The sequence below is a fragment of the Mytilus trossulus genome, chromosome 10, assembly GCF_036588685.1.
Source record: "Mytilus trossulus isolate FHL-02 chromosome 10, PNRI_Mtr1.1.1.hap1, whole genome shotgun sequence".
Classification (NCBI taxonomy): domain Eukaryota; kingdom Metazoa; phylum Mollusca; class Bivalvia; order Mytilida; family Mytilidae; genus Mytilus; species Mytilus trossulus.
Genome location: NC_086382.1, coordinates 60,025,966 through 60,047,460, shown reverse-complemented (window position 1 = coordinate 60,047,460; position 21,495 = coordinate 60,025,966). Strand labels below are relative to the sequence as shown.

Here is a 21,495-nt window from a genome sequence, read left to right as displayed (position 1 = left end):
CCAGATTTTATAGTACATTTTATTTAAAAGCGCTCGAGGTTCGGCTAGCCACAAAACCATTCTTAAAATGTTCTGTACCAAGGTAAGAAAAAAGCAATTTTTATCTTATAGTTCGATACTGTGTGTGTTGCATTGTCTTTTGGTTTTTTGTTGCACTTTAGTGTTTCTGGTGTTTCCCTCTTGTATTTGATGTGTTTCCCTGAGTTTAAGTTTGTAATCCGGATTTGTTTTCTCTCAATCAATTAATGACTTTCGAACAACGGTATAGTACTATAACCTTTATTTAATACCGTTTCTGTAAAATTTTATGTACTTATAAAAAGTGCATTTAAAAGTGCTCTTATTTATTAATTTCAATGTTAATCTTACTGTTTCATGTATAAAAATGAGATTTTCAGTAATTTTAATTTGCATTGACGAATAAGACCATCTGCTCCATTTAATGTAGACATACAACAACCGTACTATTTAAACTTCCATTAAGAAAAACAAACTCCACTTGAACATATAACTGATATTTGAGTTTAATTGCTAGAAATAAGTTATAAATTTAAAGTGGTTTAACAATTAATTTACAGTTAATACTAATATTTAAGTATTTAAAAGATACTTTGTTCAATTGGTTGTTGTTTTTAAAACGTTTAGTGGTTTAAACCATCTATGTAATTGTTTTTTAGAAACTGTTTGTCTTCCATGCACTCTTTTGTTAAAAGACGCCAATTTTGAAATATTGAGAGCAAACACAGTTCCATATATGTCATAATTATCTTCTTCTCTAACATGCATTTACGAGGGATAACTTCAGATAATTCATATTGAGAATAGTTATTTTGCATGTAAACATACCACTTTTGTCCTGGTATATAACGTATAACTGCAATCCAATTTATAAACAATTTCTGACATCTGTTCATCGAATTGATTCCTTGATAACGTTTAAAAACTTAAAAAAGAAAGAGACATTTCAACAGAGTGAGTGCTAACCTTAATAGGTTTTTTTAAAACATCAATGAATTATTATATAGAGAATAATACATGGCAAAATCCGTATCATATGTCGTATCATCCCGAGACATCAATATCAGCCCAAGGGCCTGTAGGCCTGAGGGATGATATTGGTCGAGAGTGATACGGCATGTGATACGGATTTTGCCATGTATTATACACTTTATCATATATTTCAACAGAAGGGTATTATATTACTTGAACTGTTTTCTGATCCATAGCACTAAGTTACCTTCAGTTCTGCTTTTGTCTTGTTTCAAAGCTATAAAATAACTGCTGAATTATTTATACGAAGCACCTGGATTACCTTACAATTTGCGTGCTGTTGTTTTAAAAAAAAATGTTTATTTTTGTATTTTTTATAGTTGCGTTTAGTGTGGCAAAAAATATGAAAACTTGTTGTTCGTGACGTCTCATACAATATGAAAACTTGACGTTCGTGACGTTACATACCAAACTATGACGTCATTCAAAAAATTGACCTATTTTGAGGAAAAAAAATTTAAGCAAAAAAAACCCCAAAAAACTGACTTCATTTAAAAAAAAAAAGAAAAAAAAAAAGGTATGCGATACGGGTTTTACCATGCGATACGGGGTATGCGATACGGTTTTAGCTATGCGATACGTGGTATGCGATACAGGGTAGGTGATACAGACTGGAAAAAGGAACCTTTATTAGATATACAAAAAAGCTGTATTTTGTACTAAATATATGATAAATAGCAATAATTGAAATTTAGAAATAAAGTATTTTTAAGTAGTATTTATTGAAAGATTTTGATGGCTTATTCAAACTGTTTATTGGATTATTCATTTTTTTTATTTTGCTTTTTTTATAATACTTTATGTGCTTGTCTCACTTCAGGAATCTCGCCAGCCTTTTAGTAATTATAGATTAATGCTTTTGTTGTTTACAACTTGGTGTTAATGGCAATTATTTTATGGCCTCTTTTTAATTTAATAATCATAACTTTTCTATGTATTCAGAGTTTGATATTTTACCTGTTTTACAGATATACGTATGTCATCATTATCTTGTTTAATTCATGTGTGTATGTAAAATTAAGATGGGCGTGAAAGCATTGCGTTGTAAACCTTGTTCAAATGAAGAAGCCAATGAAAATTCTCTCGCTGCGACCTGACTACTGTTTCACTGACACTATCCCGATTTCACTACGTCTTTATTACGATTCTACTATGTCTTAATAACGATTCTACGATGATATTGATACGATTATAAGTTATGATAAGAAAGACAAGAATACGCTCTACTCTGCGTTTGTCGTCATATGCACATACATATGACACAAACAGTAGGCTTAATTTGTAAGAAAGCAAGGAAATGGGATGGTATAATTTATGTACATATTGCTATCTAACATCAGTACTAATTGAGTGACAAGTCTCATTTTGAAGAAAACAGCAGTAAAACTCCCATTACAAAGCAACGTCCTACTTTACTTCCAGATTTTTTTTTATAACCATTGGGATCCTCTTAGTTCATCTCCTGCAAGTCTCTCCTACTTTTGATTTTGCACTTTGATTAGGGACTTTCCGTTTTGAATTTTCATCAGAGTTCAGTATTTTTGTGATAACAATTTATATTGCCTACACAATTAATGGTCATCTTGCCAGCTACCTTTATTTCTCGGCACCTGTTGTCTACCCCTTTTTATTCGTGTTATATGCTCTCTTCACGTTCCGTCACAGCTATTTATCTGTATATGTGAGATCTAACCACCTTGTAGAACAATCCAACTTCTTTATTTCCATGTAGTTGATGTAAATGTATAATTTTACTTAGACGGTATGTGAACTACTGAATCTAACAAAATCAACGAGGAACTTGTCCACAGATAATGCCCCAGCTTGCATTTTGTAGAGTAATTACCCAACAACGGTAAAAGTGACACAATGGAATTTCGCACTTGATTTGTGTTTTATGATATTATGTTTCATAAAATTTGGTTGAGTCAAAATATTATAAGAAAACGGAAACAAATTGTTGGAACGTACGTATGCGTACTTATGGACGGACAAGGGGAACTCTTAATGCCGCCTCCGCTGCAGCGGGTGATAAAAAATAATTTAAGCTGTTTCATACTGAAACTGTACACACTCGATCAATGCCCGACTATCCCTATGACCCCTATACGATCAAGTGGGTCTGGTCTGGCAAAGATCAGGCTGAGATCGTATATAGTTGATTTGGTCTAGCTAATCGAGTAAAGATCGTGATTGGTCGGAATTATTGAATACGAGTTTCAATTAGTGGTTGGGTTTGAGTCGTGATGGAATCATCATCGTGAATGGTCGACTTAAGCTTGTGTAAAGTCGGATAGAAGTCGTGAAGAAGTTGTAAATAGACGTATGGTCGTGGAAATTTGGACAATCGGGATCATCGATTTAATCTTATCGGCAGTGTCAATCTAGTTTGTCGAAAGTGGAATCGTAGCAGGACCAACGTAAGGAGTAGAATAAACGTGAAAGCTATAAAATAGTGAATGTTTCAGCCAACCATACAACTATCTCTTAGCTGACTTGTACAAAAAATTGTATAAGAATCTTTATTGTCTTGGTCTTTTGTGATAGGGGCTTAAACAAATGGAAAAATCAAAATCTTTAACAAAAAAATCGCGTGGAAAACAACTCCTTTTGAACGTATCATAGATACTAGGATTAAAGTTTTGTACTTGGGCCAAACGCGCGTTTCGTCTTCAAAAGACTTATTTGTGACGCTCAAATAGGGAAAAGGGAAAAAAAATAAAAAAAGCGAAATTGAACAGCATTGAGGTTTAACAATTCTTAAACGTTGCTTAGGTAATCTATTCCTAATTTAATGCATAGATTAAACCTTGTATTTAGGCTATATTAACGTCATGTATATAACAGTCGCGTAAAATTCCATCATAACGACAACAATGTGTGAACAAAATAAAAAAAACGTGATAGGTAAAAATGTCATAAAAATATCAATAATGCATTCTTACTCCCATATCGATTGTTATACTGCGGAACAATTTTATTTAATTTTTAAGTGAATTTGTCAGCATTTTGCTTACAGAAAGCAAGAAATGAGCTATTCATTGTAGTGCTAGGATATGAACTATTTACCATTATGCTAAGATTGACCTCAAATAAAATTATTTTAATATAATTAAAAGATAAAAAGACACAAATCATTTTTCATTTACTAGTACTAGCTTTCAAATCGTAACACAAATTCGCCACATAATTTGTAATTATATACTTAACTGTAAATGCTCCTGTTTTCGATTATCCACCTAACACTCTAACTAACTTTGAATTTTGTAGTTTTCACAAATCTCTCGTTAATTAAAGAAGAAAAAATACAGCTATTTTGTATATCTAATAAAGGTTCGTTTTTCCAGTCTGTATCACCTACCCTGTATCGCATACCCCGTATCGCATAGCTAAACCCGTATCGCATGGTAAAACCCGTATCGCATTCCCTTTTTTTTTTTTTTTTTTTTTTTTACATGAAGTCAGTTTTTTTGGGTTTTTTTTTGCTTAAGAAAAAATTTCCTCAAAATAGGTCAATTTTTTGAATGACGTCATTGTTTAGTATGTAACGTCACGAACGTCAAGTTTTCATATTGTATGTGACGTCACGAACATCAAGTTTTCATATTTTTTGGCACACTAAATGCAACTATAAAAAATACAAAAATAAACATTTTTTTTAAAACAACAGCACGCAAAATCCGTATCACATGCCGTATCACCCTCGACCAATATCATCCCTCGGGCCTAAAGGCCCTTGGGCAATCTCCGGCGCAGAGCTCACATATCCGTTCCGTTCAATACTTTGTAACACTACGGTCATATTAAGCAAACTCCGTACAGTGATCGTTTCCGTTCCGGAACTTTTTTCCTTTACTCAATTAGTGTAGAGTAGTATTCGGGCCCGTATGCGGATCGGAACTGGAACTGCCGGGGAGTTTGCATATTAAGTGCAGTATTGCAAAGCATGTATGGAACGGATATGAACTCTGCGCCGGAGATTGGCCCTTGGGCTGATATTGATGTCTCGGGATGATACGACATATGATACGGATTTTGCCATGTATTATTCTCTATATATCATCATCAGAATATACCATATCAAACAAAAAAAAACAAGGAGTTGCTCAAACTGGTGATTAAAGAATGTAAATTTAAGGTTTTAAAAAAAACCCAATAATGACAAAATCATTATTTCTAGGATTAAAATTGTTTAAATAGTGTTGTGTTGTTGGTAAAGAATTGAAACACTGATGATAATAATTGATTATGCAAAAAGAATGGAAAGCTAGAATGGCACCTTGTGGTTGCATAAAATAAATACTAGATACATGTACATAACATAAACATTCGCCCGTCAAACGTTCGTTTCGAATTTATAAAACTCACAAGAGAACCTCGATTCAGAACATTTGGGAAACCAAATCAATGCAAATTCCTTCGAGATCAAAATTATGCAATTCCTTAAATTCCCTTGATTGATATAAGAAGGATAATTTAGCTGCAGTGATATTTTTCATACTTAATTCCAAATAACAACATGAAACTAGTTTATGTGGGTGCATTAAGTTTATATGTATATTTAATCCGTTTCATCACAACTAAAAATATAGCAGATTAATGCACAAATAAACTTAGTTTATGTAATAACTTATTTTAATGGCTATAAAATGTTGCCAGTGTTTGTATACATGTCGTTAAGCCTACCATATTCTCGTTAAAGGACTAATAACATCTGTTGAGATCAAAAGAGTCGACAAAAGTTTTATACACAATGTAATATCGTTTTTTCTGATGGTAAAAGAAACACGTAATCTTTGTAAATGCTTTTAAGCTTTTTTCATTTCTAACTTTTGTAAGATATTCTTAGATAGTGGATTATAAGGATTGCCGATTTCTGATTCTTGATAATAAAGTGATATACAGGATCAAAAATAAATACAACCTAGACGAATTTACGAATATTTGACATAGATGAAGAAAACTGGAGCAAAGTAATCTTGTACGAGTAAATACATTTTGCTCTTTTCCAATAAAATATATACCGTTACATCATTGAATAATTAGATAAAAGGTACAAAATTCCGTCAGAATTTAGCAATTAGTTACTGCTGTTTACACAATTAGTCCTATGGAAGTGATATATCACTTAACTAACAACTGCAGAGTACGCCAAATGCAATTTCTTTTCTTTTCTGGAACATTTAGCATTTATATGTCATTTTGTTTAATAAAGATTCACTTGTTTGCACTTGGTATTTTTAAGTTCAACCACTGCAAACAAAGAAATATGGGATAAACTAAATTCAAATACTTTTATTTGAATATCTAAACAATCTTGATTTATTACACTACAGAGAGAACAAATCTTAAAATATCTGCAGACATTGTTCAAAAAATTATAAAGTGAGGTTTCGTTGTCATTCATGACTATAAAGGAACAAATCTGCGTGCGGTAAGAGGAACACATCTAGTTCCCATTATAATACATATCAGTTTACGGTATACTTTAACTACAAAACAATGATGTCGCTCTTTTTGGTGTAATTCACTCGTGGTTTTTTAACCTTGACTTTTACCTTTTAAATGGATTTTGTTTAGATTTTAATATCGATAAACTAGTACTGTCTGTATTTTACAACATAAGCTTAGGAAGTTTCTAATGGTCATTAAATAAGCGACCGGTAGTGTTGTTGAAAGAGTGCCTCTTTCAGTAAGGATTATCTTACCAAATAAGATTTTCCAAATTAGATCTACGTGACTAAGGCCATGTTGATTATTATCGTATTTTTCTATTATGATATGGATTCAAGTACTGCTGATATGATTCTAGTTATGTGATAAATGCCAATAATATCTTTAATAAAACGAGGCAATGATATTTACACAGAGCTATCTATTATCATACAATCTCAAGACAACAAATGTAATGTTGACATTATATTGATACAGAAATTATCAAATTGTGCAAGTTTTGTAAATTATTATGTAATTACGGCGCCAGTGCCTAATTAACTTGATAGCACATTACATCATACGATTTGAAAAAAAAATGTTATAGGAAGTGTTTTGTATTCCAAATGAAATAGCTGATGAGTATTTTCAAAACATTTATAACTTAGTTGGCAATCTGATATCCAATAAAGCCTGTTCTGTTGGAATATTAATTAGTTTGTTGAGGCCAATAAACCTATCTTACTATAAAGACCTACAGGATAAAGTCCCACTGTTTTGCATCCTCTTTTATACAATTTGGGCTATCCAAAAGTTATGTCACGAGTGTATATTACCAATTTTATTCAGAAAACACATGCGTTATGAACTGTTATCGTTGTCTACTGGTATTAAAACACGCATTATGAAATATAATCTATTTGATGTCGTACATGGTTAAAAAACAATGGTGATAAAACTTCTGCAGTGCAAATGGTCCACACTCTCATTTTAAAAAAGAGTTTATTATACCGAACTCTAAGGTCAATAAAATTCAAAAAGTAGGAAACCGCTAAAACCTGGCATAATCAAACGATCGTATATGTATCCCTACGAACGAATAAAATCAATTCTGAATGTCAATATCCTATTTTTTTAAAAACCAAAAACGGTCAAGTCCTTGTTTACCCTTAAAAATGAATTTCTTCGTTTTCTTGGAACCTATGAAAATTGGAGTTCATGTAGAACTTTGACCTGTTTGATACGTATTCATTGGATGGTTTGTTTCTTTATTCGATTTATTATCATTTTATCTGCAAATTAACAATGTGAAAACATTATCTCCTAAAAAGGTTTTCTATATTTTATTGACAGGACACAAAAACAAAACAAACAAATAAAGAAGTTGAGTACCTCCATTGTATTATGAGACAACTAAATATGAAATACACGTGTTTTCATTTAAATTTCCGATATGCACTATGTAAGACCTCAAACAGCATGATATACTGATAATTGTATGTTAATAACAATATATTTTCTGCATGCATAACATTCAATTCAGTGTGTTGACGATAATATCTTATTCATAAGATTTCACTTTATAATTTATGTGGAATTAAATTTTAAAAATGAAAAAAAAACGTCAATGTTTTGGTACTGACATGCTTTACCACAAACATTTCTATTATTATGCATTGGTCAACATAAAAATGATAAGAAAACTAAGGTTCACACTTCCTCCAGCATTGGTGACCTTGGGTCTATTTGGATTTTCTTTTAATATTCAATTATGGATCAGCAAGCTCCTCGTGGATTCAAGTAAATATAAACCACATGTTACATACATTTCATACGTCCGAATCGCTTTTCTGGATTGACCTTAATCAGAAACGCTCATAGCTAAGGATTTTTTAGATCAGAAACAATAAAATGCGATGACCAACATACATGCAGATTTATCTTTAAAAAAAAAGAAAATTATAATGATTAGGGCGTGTTTTAACAATTCAAATGAAGATAAAACCAGAAAAGAATGTGTTATGTATTAGTATATTTAACCGTCCATCCACATACAAATAAATCATAGTGTTGACTGTCAAGAACTAATGGTTTTCAGAAAAATGACTACTTTATTTCGACATATTAGAAACAGACACATATATTGAAGTGAGTAAACGTCTAAATCCAGAAGGCGCCATAAAGCACACACACTCAAGATTAGGCGCAGTTATTATAGAAACATATCGAAAACGAAATTGGCAGATTATTTAAAGATCGATTTCCTGTTCATGCCAGTCTTTAATATGAACAGTATTTTGATGTAAATGGACATAAACCAAGTAATATATAATGAAAATTACGTATCCTATTACTTCATATTAGGAAATAAGATTTCATTATTTCGTTGTTATTATGCTGGTTTTCAAGAGATTTATTGACACGATTTTAATAAAACAAATCAGAAATTTACCATTATTCTGACTTGTGGAAAGAAAATTGTGATGAACCCATCAGACTTATCTGATATTAATTCATGCAAAGGATATATTTTGTTTATATATGTTAACTAGTCTTTTTCCCATTAAGTGGTCGTTTACCTACGGCAATATGAATTCGGTTTATAAGAAAATGTGTAACCATTTGGAGATGTTTTTCTCTTTCATGGCTTTACAATGATTATAGCACTTTACAACAAATGAGTGTTTTGTAATTGCTCTAATTTATCATAAAGGAATTAAAAATAGGGACGCGAATCTAATTATGTTGTCATAAATCATTTTTTACAATTTGGATATTCTTTTCAGGTCTCGTTTGGTCGTATAACTTCTCACGCGGTCAAATATTTTCATATCTTTGGCTTTCGAATGATTCGTTGTTTTTCATTAAGATAATTACACAACGTTGATGTTCTTAATAGCTTTTGGTTTTAGAATAAAAAATATTTGTGCTTTTCAAGGTCCGAATTAGATATTAAATCTGCATAAGAAATCATGTACGTAGTAATCCAATTGTATGTACCAAAAGTACAAAAAAAAGAAAGAAAAAATGAGACATATTTTGCCAATTATGACTAGTAGGAAATCATTATATAAACTCGTTTTGAAATACGGACAGGGTTACCGGTTGTACTTTCAACCAGTTCAGAAATAATTAGTTTATATCTGTTAATGAACGTTCGTAATACTTATATTAATAATTGGTCTAGTAAGGTGACACATACCATCTGCTCTCTATGGCTGTAAGCTGTGTTTTTATATCATAGTGTACCAAAGATCATATAGTTTCAGATGTACTCACCTTGCTGTGCATAGAGAGTACTTGCACTGTAAAAACAGTGTTTAGATCCTAAACACTTATCTAAACACTTTTTCTGTGTACGTTTTGAAACACGTTTAGCATCTAAACAAGTGTTTAGATTTCAACAAGTGTTTAGATGTTATGTGTTTAGAAATATATCGTGTTCAGACCTTCCAACGGTTAGCCTACTAGTACTTCGATTTCACAGCAACTGCTTGTGTGGTACAGCACTACAGGTTGAATAGTCCACACTAGTGTATAATATACAATACACGTGTACATGTCTGCTTTCATGTTCTTGCAATGATTTTTACCATAATAAAACTTCAGTAATGATAATAATAATATTAACAATAATAGGTTTTCACATTTTATTCTTCCTGGAGACCAAAGAAAAGTTTGTAAACAATACGACCAATTTAAGAAAATTCTGTAAACAATAAGACCAAGTTTTGAAAAGTCTGTAAACAATTAAACAAATTTTAACCCTCCATTTTTTTAAAAGGAAAAGCCTGTACCAAGTCAGGAATATTTTTGTTCCTTTGATTGTTTATGTAGTCAAGCGGTTGATTTATTTTTACGTTTTATGGACCTTCCACCTTTTAGACAACTTAGAGTCTGGTTCTTTTGTTTTTTTCTGATCTAGTCTTAAACAAAACATACAATCTATTCAATTTGGTTCAATAATTTATTTTTAAGTCTCACTAAATGCAAACAAAAATACAATTATAAAATTTGATGATTTTTATCCTCAACAAATAGAAATTGTTAGTCCATCTCCTATCATACATGAATTTTTCATTGCGGAACAATCTTCTTTTGAATGAATCATTTTATGATAAGGCTCTTTGTGTGCAGTTCCTTTTTGGTTGTCAGATGAACTTTTGTATCCTGAAATGAAAAGATGAAACCTTTATGTACATTTGTATGCAACAGTTACTTATTCTTAGATCATGTTTATTAAAATAAATAAATCAAGCTTCTTGAAAAAGATTTCTTAAAAAAGAAAAATACAAATTGTAGTTAAAAAGACAATACTTTACACTTTGTGCAAATGTATACACCAAAAGACAAATAATTCAAAGGGAACAATATATAGAGCAAACAAGCATGGATGTTTTTTTATATTATAAAACAATATCCTTGATTTCTGAGAACTACATCCTGTTCTTCCTACTTTATCCTAATATTATGAATATACTTTTTTTTAAATTGCCCATTCTTTACCTATTCAACAGGATAAATACTAGAAAATGATTTAACCTCCATTTTTCAATCATATTATAGTTTTACTGGCAACTTAATATATATTTTTACTTACATCTGGTCTAGAAATTAAGTCATCCTTTTCTCTCTTCCTGATCTGTTCTTTTATTTGATCTATGGTATGGATTTATTCTAGCTCTTAAAATTGCATTCCCACTTCAGTGTCACAGTCCTATAAATGCATACATACAAATAATTATAAAAGGTTTAAATAAAAAAAAGAACAGCTTGACAGTTTATTTTTGACATTGGAGTTTGAATTTCAGTTTATTTTCAACTTTTTAGCCATGGCGTGGCCAGTTTATTTTCAATTTCTTAGCCATGACGTGGTCAGTTTATTTTCAACTATAATTAAATGAGTTTGAATGTCCTTTTCCAAGTTTTGGTATTCTTTGTTTTTCTTTGACAAATGAAGTGAAACTATAATTTTAGTGTTGTGTGTAAAGGATGTTGCAGTATGGGCCATTGGGATCTTATTCCTTGCAAAGATAGCATACTCGAAACTATGCTTTTATGACATTATGTACAGTAGGGAACAGTATATCTAACCTATATGTTCCTGTGGACAGTGACAGTTTAGACTATTCAATCTCATCTTAAATTTCCGAACTAGCTCATTCTTATTTTATGCTTGGTCCTTGCGACTGATTAATATTATATGATTCCTACCACAATAGTCAACTTGAATGAAATAGCATAGGTTAACAGTTTAACGCACATATTCCTATTATTAGACTGTTAAATTATGGTATGTGCCTCTCCCCCTTTTTACGAAATATGGATCTGCTTACCTGCCGCTGCTGTAATAACTGTTAAGATGGCTTTTGATTCCGTCAATATTCTAATATGAAGTTCTGTATCTGTTGCATCGTCAATAGATAGATATGCTTGATAGATGGGATCCATTGTTTTAAATGTTGTTTGTCTGTAGCGGGTTCGAAGGCGTCCGTATCAAATTACCACGATAGATAACTCTGTTCGTTAATTAATATAAGATCATATTCGGACAACGACTCCGGAAATTAGAGAAATTCACTTACATCTTCCTTTATATAAAATACTAAAAAAAGATTATTTTATATAATGTGTCTCTGGTATAAACAATTAATTGCTTAACTTATAAAAAAAATAATTGAAAGAAATTTTATAATCTTACAACACAAAAAGGGAAACTCAGTTGGGGAAGTTCTCATTAATAAAGAAGCTCCGCATACCTGCATACGGTGGGACTGAAGTGTGAAAATAATGATAATTTCAAGACAGATAAGATATCATAGTTTCACAAAATATGTTTGAATATGTAGGAACATTGGGTAAAAAGGTGAAACCAGTACTGAAATATTATAAAGTGTTTAGGTGTTTAGGAAAGTGTTTCAGAAGTGTTTAGATGCCATTTAATGTTTAGCTTTATGATAACATTCACTGATAATAACCCTGAAACACGTTTAAATTCTAAACACGTTTAGGTTTTTATGTGTTTAGATAAATATCCGTTTAGATCCTAAACGCTTTCCTAAACACGTTTAGACCTAAACATGTTGTAGATCCGTTTCAAATCTAAACGCTGTTTTACAAGGGAATATGAATTTCGGACATTTGAAAGTAAAATATGATGTGTGTGGTTGTTTTTTTATTTCTTCATTAAAATAATTCTAACGGAGTCAGCTATTTTTTCTTTTCTTCTTAACATAGCACGATATATCATTTGACGTTAAAAACACTGTGTCAGGATTTAAAATGTCAAATTTTGTAAAAAGTAAATATACATTTTCGTAAAAATGGAAATGACAACATATATTCAAAGACGGGGTATTTTTTGACATGTACAAACTTTAGTCCTGGTATCTATGATGAGTTTATTTAGATACTAAACTATGTTTCGTTGCTTAAATGTCAATCTTTAGTGTTCTTCAGTCAATGGCATAAGTAAGAAAGTAATTACATTGATTATTTCGATGACATATGTAAATCAACATCATCATAAAAATATAAATTTGTTCAAAATATAAATGCATGACACATACGGCCTGATGGACCAATAAGTCACCTTTCACTTTTAATTCAATATAAATGTTCCAATAAAAGAAAATCGCATAAAAAAATACGAATAAAATTATAAAAAAAAACAAAACATAAAAATAAGTGTAAATATGGAATAAATTCTGCATCTCTCCATTTCCTAAAGCAGTTCTGAAGAAAATATATGAGATAATGAGAACAAAGATTTTATTAATTTGATTTCAAATCGAAATTTGAACATGCAACTGTGAATCCAAAGATAGAAAACTTACCATATTACAAAAAGATTATATTACTTACGATCTCATTAAAGTGCAAATTCAAAGGTTTAACCTTCTGTACTATTTAAAGATGCATGTATTCTGAGACTAGAAAACCATGACGACCTTGTTGTTATATAGTATTATTTGATAATATGTGTTTATTTGATGTAGCTTAACCGATTGAATTAAGATAGAAGTCTGTTTTACTCCGATGAATTCCCCTGATATGAATACATATGAGCCAAAAACTAAAAATACCATATATAGTTTGGTGTAATAAACTATTTAGATGAGTTAGATCACGTAATGAAAGACTTTGTATTTTCCAGGTTTTCCTAGGAGGCACTGTTTTATTACTTTTCAACAGAAAAAAAGACATGTTCTAATGTATCAAAGACATCCGTCTTTTTTGTATAAAATTGGTTTTATATTATACTTTAACTTGATAATGATTCATACCTGCATGTCTTGATTTACACATTAAAATTATTACATAATATATAACGTTTATGCCATGCTAAATCTTCAAAAGAACAATTTTATTGAAGTGTAGATGCAACAACGCTTACGTGTACAGAACTAACATTCTAAAATTATATTTCATTATCTGGTCTAATAACTTTTATTAATGATGCACTCTTATACTTCGAGTGTCTGATTGCATTTGTAGTCACATTAACCCATGTTATGTAAATACATATTAAATGTAATAGTTGTATTTGACATCTACATTGTTTATATTATTGTTTTAACATTGTTTGATATTTCAAAGAGTATTCTATTAAACTATGATACATGCACCTTCAAAAAACTGTTGTGTTGTTGAAATCTTGATAAGAACATTGTATTGTACAGCATTATACATTTGAACGTATGTGATACACAGAATCGGTCGTAAGTGCTGTGAAGACGAAAATTCGATCTCAGTGGGGAAATACTCGAACTATACAGAATAGTTTAAACCTCCTTCATATGTTCTCTGTTTAAAAAAATACCAATTTAAGATTTGTTCATAAAATATTGGTTTTTATGAATTTTAAAACACACTAACAAACTTATGTATCCTATAAAGTTAGACTGCAAAAATGTTTACCTAAAATCAACTGATTACAAATTTTACTACCTTAACATATTTACTATGAAAAAGGTAATGTTTGCTATTAAATTCTATATTGGTTCTTAAACTAATATCCCTATTAAAGAAACATGCAGAGGTTACTTTTATTGATACATATATAACATTATGTAGAGCTGTCCAGAGGGCAAATGTATCCACAAAGAAATTGACTTTCTTGATTTTACTGAGTAAACATCTTTGGAAAACTTCATTTATCATTTTGTAAATATATTTTTGGATCACGAAAAAATGCATCAAATTTAGCAGTAAGAAAAGGATTAAATAGCACATCCATTAGAATTACAAAATGAAGGTCCAAAATTTACTATATTTAACAAGACATTTAACTTTTTTATTGTATGATGCTTTCTTTCTATTTAAGAATCTAGACTCAACAGGATGTTACACAAGGTTTACGTATATTAAAAACATTGCAAAGAAAGCAAACGTTGGTTTTAAGCATATTGAGGAGTGCAAGAATCTAAACAAAATAAAAACACTTAAAACTGAATTAAAAGTTAATCTCCTTAATCACTATGAAAATTTATATAAACATAAATTTGAGAAAATAGATAATAACAGTAAACGTTTATTATATAAAACATTCAAACTAAGTCATACAATAGAACCATATCTGAATTTTAATATATTTTAAAATAGACGTAATAACACTAAATTGGGATTAAGTGGTCATAATTTATTAATAGAAAAAGGGAGACACCTAAACATCCCTAGGGAAAACTGGTTGTGTCATTCCTGCAATACAATTGAGGATGAAAAACATTTTCTATTGTTTTGCAGGAAAAACGCTTCCATTAGAACATTTTTTTAATTGAAAAATTAACAAAAACTAAATGTATAGAAAATTTTAATAGCCTCAATGAAAATGAAAACAATATTAATATTCTTTGCCCATCAACACAAAAACAGGTAAAAAGCATAGATTACTTTATAAAAAAAGTCATTGACACTAAGGACAGGGGACTTATAACTGAATTTTGAACTATTTCTATTAGTTTGTTTATTCAGACTATATATGCTTTTTCCTTGTCATTATGTTAATGTTTTTGTCACAAATCGTATCAGTTAGTTCAAAAGTTATGGAAATTAGTATATTTGATATGAGCCAATGAGACAACTCTTTATCAAAGTCACAATGTGGAAAAAGAAACAATTATAGGCCGAAGTACGGCTATCAACTCGAAGCCTCGGCTCACACAGAACAACAACCTACCTTTATAGCCCCAAAATGACTAGTGTAAAACAATCCAAAACAGGAAAACCAACGGTCTTTATAATGGTTTACCTTTTTTAAATTGTTATTTGGATGGATTGTTGTCTCGTTGGCACTCACACCACATCTTCATATATCTATTTTGATATAAGAATATGTTGAATGATTGCCAATGAGACAACTCTGCATCAAGGTCACGATTTGTAAAACCATTATAATAGGTCAAAATACGGTCACCAACACGAAGACTTGGCACACACTGAACAGCAAGCAATATTGGCCCCCAAACAACTAGATTGAGTGTCAAACCATACAAATTGGAAGACCAACGGTTTAATCTATATACAAAAAGAAAGCTGTTTTTTTTTATCTTTCATTTGTCTAAATCTTATTTATAATGTTCATGAAATCAAAACTTATTTCACTTAATCAATCGTTGATGTACCTTTAGCATGTTTTCTTTGCGTTTTGTTTTCTGCTATCAATAGTTTTAAATGCTTTCGGTTTTATAATAGACATTTTACCTTGATTGTACCTAAAATGAGTTGATTGCAGATACACGTCTTTGGCATTAAATCAAATGGTCGAACATTTATAATTGATTAATGTAGTAATAACGACACTTAAATTGCTTTTGATAGACATGAAATTATGATTAAAATGATGTTTTATGACTCATCCTTTGATATTTATTATGTACAAAATGTATTTTAGCACATGACTGATTTTACAGAAAACATTTAAAATGATACAAGGCAACAATCGTATACCTCAGTTCGAAATTCATTAATCGATTGAAAAAACAAAACAAATCCGGGTTACAAACTTAAACTGAGGGAAACACATTAAATATAAGAGAACTACGACACAACAGAGTCACAATACTAAAAAGTAACACACACGGAAACGAACTATAAAATAACAATGGTAAATTTCCTGACTTGGTACAGGACATTTTAAGAAAATGCATGGTGGGTAAAACCTGTTTTTTAGGCTAACCAAACCTCCTGCTTTTATGGTAATGTTAAATATGATAAAAATGACAACATTACATGACAGGACTATAATACAAATAAATGGAAAAACATATAGGACAGAGATACACACAAATAATAGCTATCAAAAGCACTTTCTATTTTGAGTTGGCTTTGACAAGGGGCGAGTTTTAAGTTGAGGAGTACGCAAAAAAGTGTATTCTACTTATAACTAACTAAATTTCCCTGTAATGGTCAATTAGATGTTGAGAATTATAACATGACAACCTGTTGTGTCCGAAAATCAATGAAAAGTATTAATGATGATACGTTAATAAATACTCAGGCTCGGTCATTATAGCTTCTATTAAAAGTGATGGTCAATTTGGCTGTTCTTGTACCATCCGTAGATATATCTTCATCATTAAAAAAGTCCCCAGTGACATTCGAATTAGACGTTCAGTGCAACTTTTCCGAATTCCTTCGAGAACACTAGTTTTAATTGTATGGGTGGAGAATTAATGGCATTGTTAGGACAGTGACGGCAAACTAATCATAGGTAAACGGATTTAGAATCCTTATGAATAAATATTACATGAAAACCAATTTCGTCCTATAAATTCGTCCCTTTCCATTGGTTGTAATTATTTTTCCCGAGAGTGCACGTACATAAAGAGAGGGTGTTTTATCGAATAGCAGAACCCTAATTGATTTGAAGATACGGAAATATGATATCTATACGTACAAAGAAATGTAAACACAGTTTACGCCTATGGAAAATAAAAACCACTTTTAATAAAAGGTGTCTAATTTTGAAATGTAAAGCGTGGTAGAAATATCTAATTACCTGACCTTTTCAAGTAAGTTTGACCCTGATGCGTTTCGCAGATTTCTAAATATACACAGAAATACACAAACTACTGTTGACCTTTACCGAATTCAAATTGTTGATGAAAAACGTGTTAGCGTTGAATTTTTGTTTGTTACAAAAAAAGGAAAAACAAGCACTGAATGAATACAACTTGTTTAATACTGTACTGCATAATGTGGGACTTCACCATCTTGTCTTAAAATAAAATCACAAAAAAAGTGCACTCCGAGGAAAATTCAAAACGGAAGTTCCTAACCAAATGAAAAAATTCAAAAGCTGAAACTCATCAAACGAATAAATAGCAACTTTTTATAACTAGCTAAACCTCTCATTTGTATGACAGTCGCATAAAATTCCATTATATTGACAACGATGTGTGAACTAAAAAACCAGACATAAAATGTAAAAATGCCACAAATAGGGGTACAGCAGTCAAAATTGTGGTATAATCTTAAGCACTATAAACGCAAACAAATGTGTAACAAAGAAGCGCAAAGAGGCGTATAGACAAGGTTCAAGACAAAAATACAATTACAAGCAAACTAAAATTCTTCAATAATTGCTCGATGTGGTCACTTTCCAGGACCTAGACCAACAAAATTATCCTCTCATCAAATATGTCTCACTAGAAAGCCTGAACAACTTTGCTAACAAGGGTATGCAGCAGTAACCCCAAATATAATTTTAAAGTTTATTTACCTTTTTTCCTTTAAACTGATATTCACCCCATTTTTAGGAAAATATGCAATTTATTCCGAAATATTGATTATTAATAAGTAAGTTATATTGTTGCATTGAGATGTGTGTAATGTTTCAACAGTCAAACAACGTAAATCAATTTGAAATATAATATTAACTTAGACTTCAATAACTTGGCATTATATTCTATAAACTAATCTTATTAAAATCCTCACAGAATCACGAAGGTGTCGATGATATGTATCAAACAATAACTGTGTGAAAAAAATCAAATAAAACAAGGTTTGCAGACTGCAACAAAACAGAGCCAATTCATCGAAACCCCATTTATAACAGAGAACTTTGCAGGTATACAAGCCTCCAGTTGTTTTTTTATGCCTGAAATAATGATGTTTTGCTCATTCGGTAAATAACTGCCGCAACAACACGATGAAAGACTCAGTATTGGTCTTCAAAAGATTAATTTCTTTGGTTTCGAAAATCTTGTAAGATGATATAAACACTTATTGAAAACGTATCTTTTCAATATGCACTAAAAACAATATATTTCCAAGTTTTAAAAAAGTTTGTCAATTAGATATTTTGAATTTCAAAAGTAATGTAAGCCTATTATTGCTTATATCCACTTCATTTTGAAGTTTGATGAGTAGCTGTCTCATTGGCAATCATACCACATGGATCGCCATATTTTTAAATGAAGTTTGGTAAATTGAACTTCTTTGTTTTATTTTGTACCTAGAAACTTGATTGATACTCGTGTAGTTTGTGCACTTTATAATTCATGTCAAAGTATATGCGTACTTGCGATTCTGTACTTTAACTAAGGATATTGGTCTCATATTAAACCTGTTGAATTAGGGCATTTGATTTTCCATTAAAAACTGTCATCCATTGCTAAGTTCTTGAAAGAACTTTTAATACGATTGATTTTGACAAACTTTTTTTTATCAAAGAGGTGAATTGCACTTCAGGAAAAGGGCATCGTTACATTATGCAACGTCAATAGAGAAATGGTCTAACACAAGTCAAAGTATTCACACAGACAGTGGAAGCAATCTTATCTTCCATAAGGACCAGAATAGTAAGTGTGTCATGGATATTAAATTGGAATCAGACGCAATAATTCCAAGGAAATGCAGATTGGCTAAGTAAGTCATTTTGAAGGGGATATTTGAGTATTATAATGATGCTTACACTTTATAAGAAAACTACACGGAATATAGTTACAAAAAACTTTTCGCTATAGCACTTTCGAAATTACATCACTTAAGTCTAAATCGAAAATCCTTAGATTACACGAGATAAAAACAAGGGATTGATTTTGCTTTTCCTGTAGAAACTATTTTACATTAGATGGACACAACTTATTGTTGATTAAAATAGTTTTAGTGACAAGTACGTTTTGGCATATTTGTCGACACAAAACAGTTTCATCTTTTTAGGAAAAGTTCATGGGAAGGGTAAGTTAAGTTACTGTTCAAGTGCACAACAAGCGAAATGTCAATAGTGTATATAATAAAGCGTAATTTGATGGGGGGAAAAAAATTATAATTGTCGAAAACTAATCGTTTATGGTATACTAAAAGCTTTTCTGCAATTTCCGGAGGAGAAAAAAATCCGCGTTGATCACGAAGAATGGATCAATATATAATTAAACTGCAGCACGTTCTAGGATTGACACTCTTTTTCCTTGCAATTTACAGACGATTTCAAGACAATGAGTATATAGCTAAAGGTAATATATTTGGTTAGCTTGTTTGCTAGCTGAACCGTAATAGCATTGTTACATAAGGTATATTTCCCTCCTTTCGAAGTAGCCTAGTCCTACAGATTATTTATCTATTGGACTAGTCTACTCTTAAAGGAGGGTAGTTTACCTAACCTAACATTGATGTCATGGTTCAGCTAGCAAGCAAGTAAACCAGATATTACCTGTCACGGCTACACACTAAATGAAATCTGATGTAAACATTTTTAAAATACACAATTGAAATTGTTTGACCGTATACAAAATGATAAAGAAGCAATGGCCGCTGATGTATTATATTGACATTTGAACTGTCTTAGATTAGCATCAGTGTCAATTTAATTCTGTGTTTATTGTATCTTGTTCGAATGTAGAAAAGTTCAGTACATGCAACACAAAAAGTCAATGTTCTTTACTTTATCATGAGTAGGCATACAAAATGTACCCAGCGACATGCACTCCAGCTACTTTGTTGTTAATGATTATTTAATTAGTAGAAATGCATGAAATGTAAAACATATTTACCGCGAGACAATTCTTTTTACAAGATAATTCGGTTTCTCGGCAAATACATTGCGCAGATATTGTCACTAGAAAATCGACAATTTAATTTTAATTGGAGTTCAGTTTAAAAGTTTCAAAAAACATCTGCAGGGTTTACTTGTAACACTAGAAATTAAACAACCTGATGGCAATCTCATGCGGCGAGAATTCTCATTTAAAATACACAAAACTGTTCCTGAAGGAGCTGTTATAGCAAATGGAATTCATACTAACAATTATATTTTAGAAGTGTAAAGCAAAGCTAGTTGAGTATGACTGTAAGGACTTTGTATTGTTTCTATTTTACTTAAATTAAAGGATATTTATCAAGGGTTTAAAGGAGAAACATCACGTAAAAGCGAATTTAGCATGTTTAATTTCCTGTTGAGAACTGCGTGTTAATTGATATCTTAAGGATGAACTTAGGTGAAATTAAAAAACAGCAAGAAGAATTTAAAATTGATACTATAGTCGGAAATGTGTTAGTAAGGAAACAAAATGAGTTAAATATATTGATAGGTCATGGAGCTCTATTTCGAGATATTGGATTTTTAAAATATGGTTGGATAAAGCTGGCTCGGACTTTTACATTATATTTGCATTGGAATTAGTTTGGTCTCAAATAAGAATCTGCTTTAATTTTGGCAAACGGTCTTTTATGAGCTATATTTTATATTAGACAACTGGGTGTTTTATGTCAAAATATTTTACCTTGTATAGTATGAAAATAAAACTTATATCTGACACAAATTCCAAACCCTTACCTATGTACAACTTTAATATTGAACTATTACCTATTGTCTCATCCCAGTGTTCTTTACTACTTATTGGTAAACTTACTAACTGCAAACGATTGATTAATTGCTGTTTGTTTATTGTGAGGCACTATAGAGAGATAAACTTTAAATCTGATTTGTTGTTTATGTAATATGTTTAACGTTACTTTTAGTTTAGATCATATTTTCATATTGTAATGTTTATTTATATTATTTAAGATTAT

At 30.8% G+C, this 21,495-nt stretch overlaps 1 protein-coding gene and 1 long non-coding RNA gene across 2 annotated transcripts in view; both read right to left on the bottom strand.

The window, feature by feature from the left end:
* Positions 1-21,495, bottom strand: part of LOC134686439 (pyrokinin-1 receptor-like) — a 67,236-nt gene that overhangs the window by 16,537 nt on the left and 29,204 nt on the right. The window lies entirely within an intron of this gene.
* On the bottom strand, positions 10,437-12,019 carry LOC134686438 (uncharacterized). The gene is made up of 3 exons (XR_010101612.1): positions 11,820-12,019; positions 11,084-11,200; positions 10,437-10,653 (listed from the first exon to the last, which is right to left on the bottom strand). It is a non-coding gene; the product is annotated as an uncharacterized LOC134686438 (long non-coding RNA).